Below are 10,332 nucleotides of genomic sequence, written 5' to 3'. Positions count from 1 at the left end.
GCCTAAGAGACCCCTTAGGTCTGCGGACTAAGGGAGATTTTACTTTTTGCCCCCTTGACTTGGGGAAGTGCCCCAAGTGCCTGTACTGGGTCGAGTACCCGTTGGACTATTAGGTCTGTGTTTCCCCGAGGACACAGGGCCGAGACAGTCCCTTCTCGGGGTGGTGGCAGCGATGTTACCCCCAGACTAGTGAGTGTGCTCCGGGAGAGGGGTCGGCCAAGCATAAGGCGCCCCTAGGGAGGCATTCGGAGCCTGGAAGGTGGTCGGGCGCAGGGAGGTGGGCGGCTCAACACAGGAGCGCCCCTCACTGGCCCGCCACACGAGCATCCTTCCTTCCTCAGATATCCATGTCCACACTGGGGGTAAAGAGAGACAGCAAGTACTGTTGCACCACATGTGTCTGGCACAGATAACCCCCAGGGACTGTGTCTAGCTTAAATCAAGAGGAGGCTTATTTACTCTGGCTGAACTCTCCATTGTTTTCTTTGTGGCTTGGTAAATGATAACAAATGCTTTTTTCCAGTACCACTAATGGCCCCTTTTCCTATGAAAGGTCTGATCCCAGGAAGGGGAACAATTTGAGTGAGGACTGGTTGTAATTTTTATGATTTTTATTCGGGTGAAAAATGACTTCTTCTGAAAATGAAAATACTATGAAAAAAAAAATCAATTGTTTAGCCTACTTTCACAAAAAAATAAAATTTGCTTTTTCTTCCCAACCCCCCTGCTTCGGTTTCTCAGGAGCAAAATGAGAAAGGTAGGAGGGAGAAATAAAGCAAAATGACAAGAACAAAAAAAAGTCTGATAACATACCTTTAAAAAACAACAACCAACCCCACAGTTTGACAATTTTTCTTGGCTTTTTTTGGACTAATTCTTGAGCTGCCTTTGACTTCAGCGGTGCTTTGCATAAGTACAGCCGTCTGCCTGTACGGAGGGGCTTCCAAGATTCGGCTGTGTGGCAGGAAGACACCTTTGTTTCTCCCAAAATCTCTGCCCTGTGACGATGTGATTAGGATGGGCCCAGCAGAGGAGACGCACCCTTACCCTATCTCTATAGGTAACCTGAGCTGGCTACAGTCCCGAGGGAGGGGGGAAACCTGCTCCCTCTGCCTACGTGACTGGTATCACCTACCTGGGTGAGGGGCTTCTACCTGGTGGGCTGGAGTCTGCCCAGCAACTAGTGATGTATTTCAAATTGGTTGGCCGACAGCCAACCGGTGCAGGCCTCTGCTGGACCAGGTGATGAGGTCACAGGGGCTATACAAGTTAAGACTGCTCAGGAGGAGGGGGCAGCAGCCATGCGGGGGACTCAAAGGTGCTTTACCATCTGAAACTGGCTCTCTCCCCCATAGCTCGTGAGCGAGGAACGGCCTGCCTCCAGAGGGGATCTCCACCAGCCTCGGGACGATGCTTGCGAGTACGCTACTCGAGATCTGGTTAGATATCTAGCTGGCAGTAACTCAGATGAGTGATCAAAAGGCTACCTCAGCCACACTGTTTGCTCTTTAGGATTTCTAGGATATTGCTCCATCTTGTACCCTATTTTCACCCTACCCCTGTAATCAATAAATTCTCCTTTGTGACCGGTGTGGGAGACTTATTGAGGGGTGGGTCTAAATTATGCGTAAGAGACCCCTTAGGTCTGAGGACTAAGGGAGACTTTCCTTTTTGGCCCCCGACTTGGCGAAGTGCCCCAAGCACCTGTACTGGGTCGAGTACCCATAGGATTATTAGGCCTGTGTTTCCCCGAGGACACGGGGCCGAGACAGTGCCTTCTCAGGGTGGGGGCAGCTACGTTACCGCCAGGCTAGCGAGTGTGCTCCGGGAAGGGGGACAGACGGACGCAAGGCCCCCCAGGGAAGGTGGTGAGGCGCAGGAAGGTGGGCGGCTCAACGCAGGAGCACCCCCTGCTGGCCCGCCACAGGCTGTTCATTTGCAGGTGCCCGGCCCACACGGATAGTCGATGCGTGCACAGTTCTAGGTAAACCAAAGGAGATCCAATGAGAAAAACGCAGAGAAGACAAAGTGAGCCACCTGGGAAATTAAGCCAAAGTGGAAGTCCGGAGAGAACAGGGTTATAATTCCCTTTTTGAATGAGTAGCTATTTAGAATTTAACCAGGCGAACACGATTAAACTAAATGAATATAAATTCTAGGTGCGGTAATAAGTAATGAACTGGAGGAAATGAACAGAATAGAATTAACAAGAAAATAGCGTGTGCCATAATCCATCAAAACCCAATGAAAAATGAAGGCAGAACATGCCCCCACTTCAAAATGGTTTTCCCTATGGAAAAGATCCTTCTTCATATTCTGAACAACCCCAGGGATTAAATTTCCTGAAAAGAACTGTACCTCCTATTTCATTAAATAAATGCAGAGGGGGGGAAGTATTTCTGCAAAGGGCCAGGGAAATCTAAATTGGTTCAGGAGAGCTACACGCTCAGAGCTCTGCCCAAACAGAACACTAAAAATGCCATATTTGCATTAAAGTGCAACGCAGCTGTTTGAAGCGAGAATACAAAGCAGCATTTCCTCATTAGTGTCACTGCACAAGGCAATATTCAGAATGGCGGAGGCCATCAAAAGTAATATTGCCGCCATAAAATGGAATGAAGAAGTGAAACGCTCCCTTTGCTTGACAATTTTATCGATGCTGCTTTGCTTTTCCTGCAAGGTTCTCTGGCTCCAGCTCCAGCTATGGTAGAGAAATGAACTGCTGGTAACCAAACTGGTGGGACACCACTGACACTGGAATTGTCTTGACCCTAGTCAGGTGTCCCAAAGCAAGTTAAGCACATGTGCAAGAGTTTGCCATGCTTAAGTCCCATCCGCATTTACGTGCTGGAGCAAGTTAAGCACATGTGCAAGACTTTGCTGGATCAAGCCTTTATGGTGTGCTTTGCCACTGCAGTGGTACTGCCAGAAAGAGCGCTAACTTTTCAATGCAATAACTTACAGGCGATTTTTTTTTAAGGCGTCGGCAAAGCCCAAGGGAGAAGGGGTCTCGTAATCCTCTGGTTAACTCACCTAATTCCTTAGAAACAGGTGCCTTTTCCAAGAGAGCAGGGTAAGCATTGAGTTGCACTTTTCTATTATTGTCACAACATTTTTTTAAGTGTTTTACTATGAGACGCAAATCTCTTGCCCAGAGAAAATGTTGTCAAAATAAAGAGCGTCAACGATGTTGGAGACTGAGCCAGACTCTAGAACGATCGGCTGAAAGGAGACGTTTAGATGCAAGTAGAAAAAGAAGTGCATGAAACAATGAATCTGAGGATCGAGCTACACGAGAAGGCGATTGGACTTTCAGCGACATCAAGAGAGCCATGCAAATGAGTCCCAGGAGGAGGCTATGGTGCAAAGACCATTAGATGCACAGCGCCATCAAGAATGCGGTACTAATGAATTGCAAGAGAAGGCCGCTGTGAAAAGACAATTAAATACACACGATAATAAAGAAAGTCATGCAAATGAGTCCCAAGACCATTCCACTGTGAGAAGACAATTAGATGCGCAACACCATCAGGGAAGTTGTGCGCATGAGAAGCAGGCACTACAAGAGGACAATTAGATGCCAGACAACATCAAGATAGCTGGGCATATGAATCGCAAGACGAGGCCACTGTGAGAAGACAAATACATGACGTAATCAAGAAAGGGGTGCAAATGAGTCCCACAAAAATGCCGCTGTGAGAAGACAATTAGAGGCAGAACGCCATCGGTAAAGTCATGCAAATCAGTCTCAAGAAGGCGGCGCTGCGAGAAGACAATGAGATGCCACATGACATCAAGAAAGCCGGGCAAATGAGTCCCAAGAACGTGCTGCGGTGAGAAGACACTTGGACTCAGTTTGCTCTGCAAGAACACGACAAAGACCATTCCAGATAAGAGACAGTCATTCGTTAAGAGATTCAGAAGTAGAAAGGCATTATCGCGGTGAAATGGATGTCATTTGCCATTTTTGCCATTCTTTAAACTTCATGGCTGAGCAGCCATCAGATAGACAGTTTCATAGTTTCTAGGGTTGGAAGGGACCTGAGCAGAACGAGTCCAACCCCCTGCCTTGGCAGGAAAGAGTACTGGGGTCAAATGACCCCAGCGAGATGTTCATCTAACCTCCTCTTAAACACCCCCAGGGTAGGAGCCTGCACCATTTCTCTTGGAAGTTGGTTCCAGATCCTAGCCGCCCTGACCGTGAAGTCGTGCCTCCTGGATATTTAGTCTGAATCTCCCCTCTGCCAGCTTGTGACCGTTATTCCTGGTCACTCCTGGCGGTGCTTGGGGGAACAGGGACTCCCCCAGTGCCTGCTGATCCCCCCCGACTAGTTTATAACAGGCCACAGGATCCCCCCTCGGCCTTCTCTTGTGGAGGCTGAGCAGGTTCAGGTCCCGTCGCCTCTCCTCATAGGGCCTGCCCTGTTGTCCCCTGACCATGTGAGTGGCCTCCTCTGGACCCTCTCCATGCTGTCCACGTCCCTCCTGAAGTGCGGCGCCCAGACCTGGATGCAGTACTCCAGCTGCGGCCTGACCAGCGCCGCATAGAGGGGGAGGATCACCTCCTTGGACCTGCTCGAGATGCATCTGTGGATCCATGACAAGGTGCGGTTGGCCTTCCTGACTGCCTCCCCACACTGCCGACCCATGTTCATCTTGGAGTCAGTGATGACCCCCAGATCATTTTCCGCCTCCGTGCTGACAAGAGGGGAGTTCCCTAACCTGTAGGTATGGTGCCGGTTGTTCCTCCCGAGCTGCAGCACCTTGCACTTGTCTGTGTTGAAACTCATCCTATACTCATCCACCCACCCTTGTAACCTATCTAGGTCTGATTGTATTTTAAACATTGCTGTCACAAAGTACAAGTAAAGTTGCCTGGCCGCCAGGAATTTCCTCCAATACTGAAAGACGTCATGAGCAACCCACAACATACGTTTTATGAGAACTTATCATAGAATCAATGAGTTGAGAGGGACCTAGACAGATCATCGAGTCCAACCCCCCGCCATGGGCAGGAAGGAGCACTGGGGGTGGAGGGGTCATAAGACCCCAGCCAGGTGCCTGTCCAGATCTCCCAGGAAGGTGAGAGCACCACTTCTCTGGAGAGCCTATTCCAGGCTCTGGCCACCCTTACCGTGAAGTAGTTCTTCCTCATATCCAACCTAAACCTCTCCTCCCTCAGCTTGTGGCCATTGTTCCTGGTGACTCCGGGCGGGGGGGGCATGGTGAACAGACTTTCCCCGAGTCCCTGCTGCTGGCCCCTGATAAGGTTGTAGGCAGCCACAAGATCCCCCTTCAGTCTACTCTTGCGGAGACTGAAGAGATTCAAGTCCTTCAGCCTCTCCTCGTAGGGCTGGCCACGGAGGCCCTCAACCATACGAGTGGCCTCCTCTGGACCCTCTCCAGGTTCCCCATGTCCTTCTTGCGGCGCCCAGAACTGGACACAGGACTCCAACTGCGGCCTGACCAGCACCGCATAGAGGAGGAGCAAGACCTCTCTGGACCTGTTAGTGATGCCCCTGTTGATGCAACTTCCGGGGCAACATTTGGTCATTTAATAGTTCTTTAAGTTTTGCATCTTTGGGAGCAAAAATTATACCCATTTCTGGACAGAGGCCATATTGCTTTCAAGTCCACGGACAGTTTTATTGCCCAACACCTCATTTACAACCTAGAGGAGGAGATGCAAGATCCAATAGGGCCTTTTGGATATTGTTGAAGAGCAGTTAAATCATCCCCAAAATCACCAGTGCGATCCTGCTTTAATGCAAGACCTGGACACTTTACTGAGAAACATCACCTAACATTTTGTAAGAGGCTGAAAACGGGTTGAAGTTGTAAGGGAAGAAAAGCAAAGAGCAGCTGAAGAAAATTGTTCAGTTACAAATGTTACTATGGTGCGCCATCATGATTGAGAAGATACAATTTGCCAAACAATGATGAAATTGCAATGTGGTTCCCCATTATCATTCCGGAAAATCATTTCCATAGGGATACAAAAACGTAATCGAGATCACAAAGCTTTGAAAATATAAGCATTTTGAATGCTAACTTAGATCCCATGACATATGTTCTGTTTTATCCATATGGTGAACCAGGCTGGCATCCAGCTTTGCAATTTCCTGGATATGAGACTTCAACATGGAAAAAAGTCCCCATTACAATTAAAAATTGCTCAAACATCAGTTTGTCTAAATGAATTTAATCCAATTGTACATGGAGGAAAATTGATTCAACAGTGGCGTGTGGACTCACATTTACAAGTTGAAGCAAACAATTTAAAGCACATTAGACAATAACAAGGCTAAGTAGCGTAATACGGTGGTCTGATGAACTTCTCAACAGAAACTGCTGAAACCTCCAGTATGCAAATAGAAAACTGAGTCATTTTACCATCATCATTTCAAGGAGGACAAAGAAATATGAGAGAACAGTATCATGACAGCCTGGCAATAATGAGCAAATATAGACACCCAGGTCTGTGTATTACTGATGAAGCCACTATGGTCACAGTAATTATAACTGACGAAGCCACTATGATGATAAACAGCCACTACGCTGCACACTCATGCACTTAGTTGCATTGATTTATTGTTGAAAGAGATTATGCAAAATGACATGCCCTTTGGACAAAAAATGCTTTTGTTAGGTGGAGACTTCAACCAAGCATTGCCAGTCATAGTCGGCGGTACAAAAATGGAGACAACTGAGGCATGCATAAAAAGTAATCATCTGTGGTCACATTTCACCAAAATCAAATCATCACAAAACCCGCGAACTGAAGGACAACATCGATTCAATGAATGGATTCTCAAAATTGGTAAAGGAACTATGTTGAAGGATTATAGGTTGCCACCAGATGCAACTGAAATAGCAGAAACCTTTACTGAAATGGAGTCCATTGTCACAGCAGTTTATGGGAAACGCATTGAAATAGAAAGCTTGGATTCCCTTGCGAAGAAAATTATCGTAACCCCTAAACATAAACACGCCATGGAATCGAATACTGAAATTATAACTTTGCTGTCTGGTGAAATGAACGCATACTACAGCACAGATTAAATTGATCACAGATGATTCCAAAAATCAAACTACTTATCCCATTGCAATTCATGCAGTAGCAGTCCTGATGGTGTTTACGTGTTCAAAAATTCAATTGAAAATCAGTGCAATTATTATGTTAATCAGAAATATGAATCCAAAAATGGGACTGTGCAATGGAACTCGACTGGTAATAAGAGGATTACACCAAAATTTCCTAGATGCTGAAATAATTACAGGTACTAATATAAGAAAACACGTCATCATTCCTTGGATTGATTTGGCTTCATTAGACACACAACTACCTTTCATTCTGAAAAGGAGACAAACCTCCCGTAATAACCGTGTTTGCAATACCAATAAATAAATTGCAAGGACAAACGTTTGACTTGGCTGGACTCTGCTTACCAGAACCGGTGTTCTCCCACGGACAATTGTATGTGGCCCTAACAAGAACCAGGAATGAAAACAACTTAAGAATATGCATTTCACTGGTGGAAAACAAACAAGGAAATCTAAACAGTGACGAGAAAATATTCACTGAAAACATCGTCTTTAGGAAGATATTTGCTGTTAATTGATTCCTGCCACACCATCTGGGTGGCGAACCAAACAGTAAACAACCCAAAGGAAGATTGGGTCACCAATCCCAGGGGCACAGCGAGTCACAGAACGAGGAAGCAATCTGTATCTTTAAATGTTCAGCCTCCTTTATGTAAGTTTTACAGACATTTACTTTATTTAATACATAATGGAAAATCTACCCATTTGTTTGTTATTTGAAATTCCTCCATCATTCATAATGGGCAATTTGCTAGTATATCTATAAATGCTTACAGAACCCCCTCCCCAAGCTGCAGGAGGGGTCACCCACGTTAGGATCAAAAGCAAACTCGTGAGAAACTGCCAGTCACTTGGCTCTGCTTCCAGACTTGTACCTATTCGAAATGGGTAGCAGGCCAAACGTCTCTAGAGCAGAGCAAGAGTTACAAGGGTTGGTCAACGAGCCTTAGTTTCAGCTCACAGCATCACGACTGTTAAAAATGTGTTCCAACCGCTCTAAAGAAGAACTTTTCCAACTATTTCAGTCGGTCTAATGAAAGATCTCAGATTCACCCAAAGAACCTTGTCTGCCTATGCCCTTAGACCAACACAGCTACAACCTACACCCTTCTAACCAGGCAATCTTTTAAAATAAACTATTTTCAAAGATAACTAAAAATAAAGGCATCAAAATATCTGTAAGTGGCACAGTGCCAACCAAAGCGTACTAAGACCATTTGAAAAAAAATTTCAGGTAGGGCTTCGGTTTGTAAACAATAATATCTTACACAGAAGAAAACAGTCAGGTAGTTTATAATCGTGTAGCCAAAACACTCCTTTAGCAATTTTCCATTATTTCTGAATAATAATTTAGCAGGCAAGTCATTTTTTGAATTTACTGAGGTATCTGTGTCCTTGCAGTATATAACATGTTAGCCTTTTTCCTTCCAGGTGATTAAAACTTAATAGTTTAACTCGGCTTTAAAAGTTCACCCTTTGATAAGAGAAATGAGCTCCAGGATAGGAGTGTTTTCTGCTCGAGTTCTGCTTCATCAGAAAGATTTGGTGGATGGAGTAAGTTCCCATCTGCTCTTATTTTGCCGGATAGCTTTCTGCAGGACTGAGCTAAGACAGCAGCTGAGAATGGGCGCCTTCACAGGTTTTGGATGATGGTATTTCTATTTTGCTTTTGCTGTGGCTGCCGACATTGGCTCCGTTTCATTTTAGCTGCCATTCTCTTCCTAAAACGAAACACGTCCGAACAGATGCACGACACCACCCCACGGCCCTGAACACAGTTCTGTAAATCTCCATTAGGAATCATCAGAAATACGTTTTCGGAAATGGAAAATAAAGAACTAAAACCCACAACCTGCTTAGCCATTCAGTTGCTCTTCCTTCAAAGCCTACTTTAAAAAAACCCACTTATTTTACTCCCTCAAGATATTATTTCAGACAATAGCCTCAAACCAGCACATTTATTAAATACAGCAGTACCTTCACAAAAGCAAGGCAGGAATGCTTGCAAAACTGTACTTTAAGTTGCAACATGCTTATTTTCCTGCATAAGGCCACACAGAGCCTGGTTTTGTTCTATTTTGCTTATACTGGTTATTCGAGGGCCAACATATGCTAGGGTAATTTATTTTATTTAAATATTTATGCACCAGTATCCAGGAAACCTCAGAACCAGATCACAAATTGAGCTGGAATTCTAGGAATGACTCTTGCCTTAATTATTTTTAGGGAATGATGATTACAAGGCCCTCTAGTGCTGGAAAAAGCTTGAGCATTAAGAGAACGGGCTTAGGACTGGTCCACAGCAGGAAAATGTGCACTTGTTTCATGTAGCTTCCCTGCATCAGTAGAAAAAAAAAGAGACTTGTACTCATATATACAGTATGTGGAGTGCCTTATTTCCATATACACTGGGGAGCTGCCCTGCACTCCACTCCCTGATGAAGCTTCTGTCCTTGAAGCTAGCCTGGGATATGTGTAACCACAGTGAGGAGAAAATAACCAAACCTGTGATAAATGGGTCCTTATTTCCTACAGCCCACAGCCCCACTGGATCTAAAGGCCGGGCAACAGGAAGCACATGGGGGTGTCTGATAAGTGTGGCAGTGTAACTGAAATTAAAAGAAGCTAGCTTTGTTTCTATGGTCCCTTGCTTTTAGGAAAACTCAAATCCCCCGAAAGCGAAGGTGGACCCCTACTACGTTGTTCCCGTGGTTCAGGTGCCCTGCAGCACCTTGCTGATCTTCGCCTCTTGGGGAGCAAAGCCTCTATTTTCATTTCTAAGCTGTGGTCTTCTCACTGCCCTGCGACTGATTTGCATCCCCTGGTCGTCCTCTCTCCATGACCCGCTGTCTGCAGGAAACCAGCCCTGTCCCTTTCTTGTATAGCATGTAGTTATGTCCCTCCAGATCTCCCCTCACAGCTGAGTTCAGTCAAATTCATTTAGGTGTCAGCTGTGCATGGGCAGCACAAGTCCAAGAGAAAACCAAACTCCCTCCTGTTCAGCCAGAAGTGATGACCCTGACCCGGCATGAATACTCCACACCCCTTAATTCTGCAGCAGGGCAGGCCACCTCCCCAGCTGCTCAAAGTCTCTTTTCCTCCCAGCTGCAGGAAGATAACAGTGGTTCTTGACCTTTTCTAGACTTCAGGCACCCCTGGGCACACTCAAGGCCCCTCCTTGAGTATTGCTAAAGAGGCCCTTTGCAATGCACCCCCTTGCTTTGCAGT

This window comes from Crocodylus porosus, unplaced genomic scaffold (assembly GCF_001723895.1).
Source record: "Crocodylus porosus isolate Cpor-Errol unplaced genomic scaffold, CroPor_comp1, whole genome shotgun sequence".
Taxonomy (NCBI): domain Eukaryota; kingdom Metazoa; phylum Chordata; order Crocodylia; family Crocodylidae; genus Crocodylus; species Crocodylus porosus.
The sequence above is the reverse complement of the archived record's forward strand: the minus strand, read 5'-3'. Positions refer to the sequence as shown.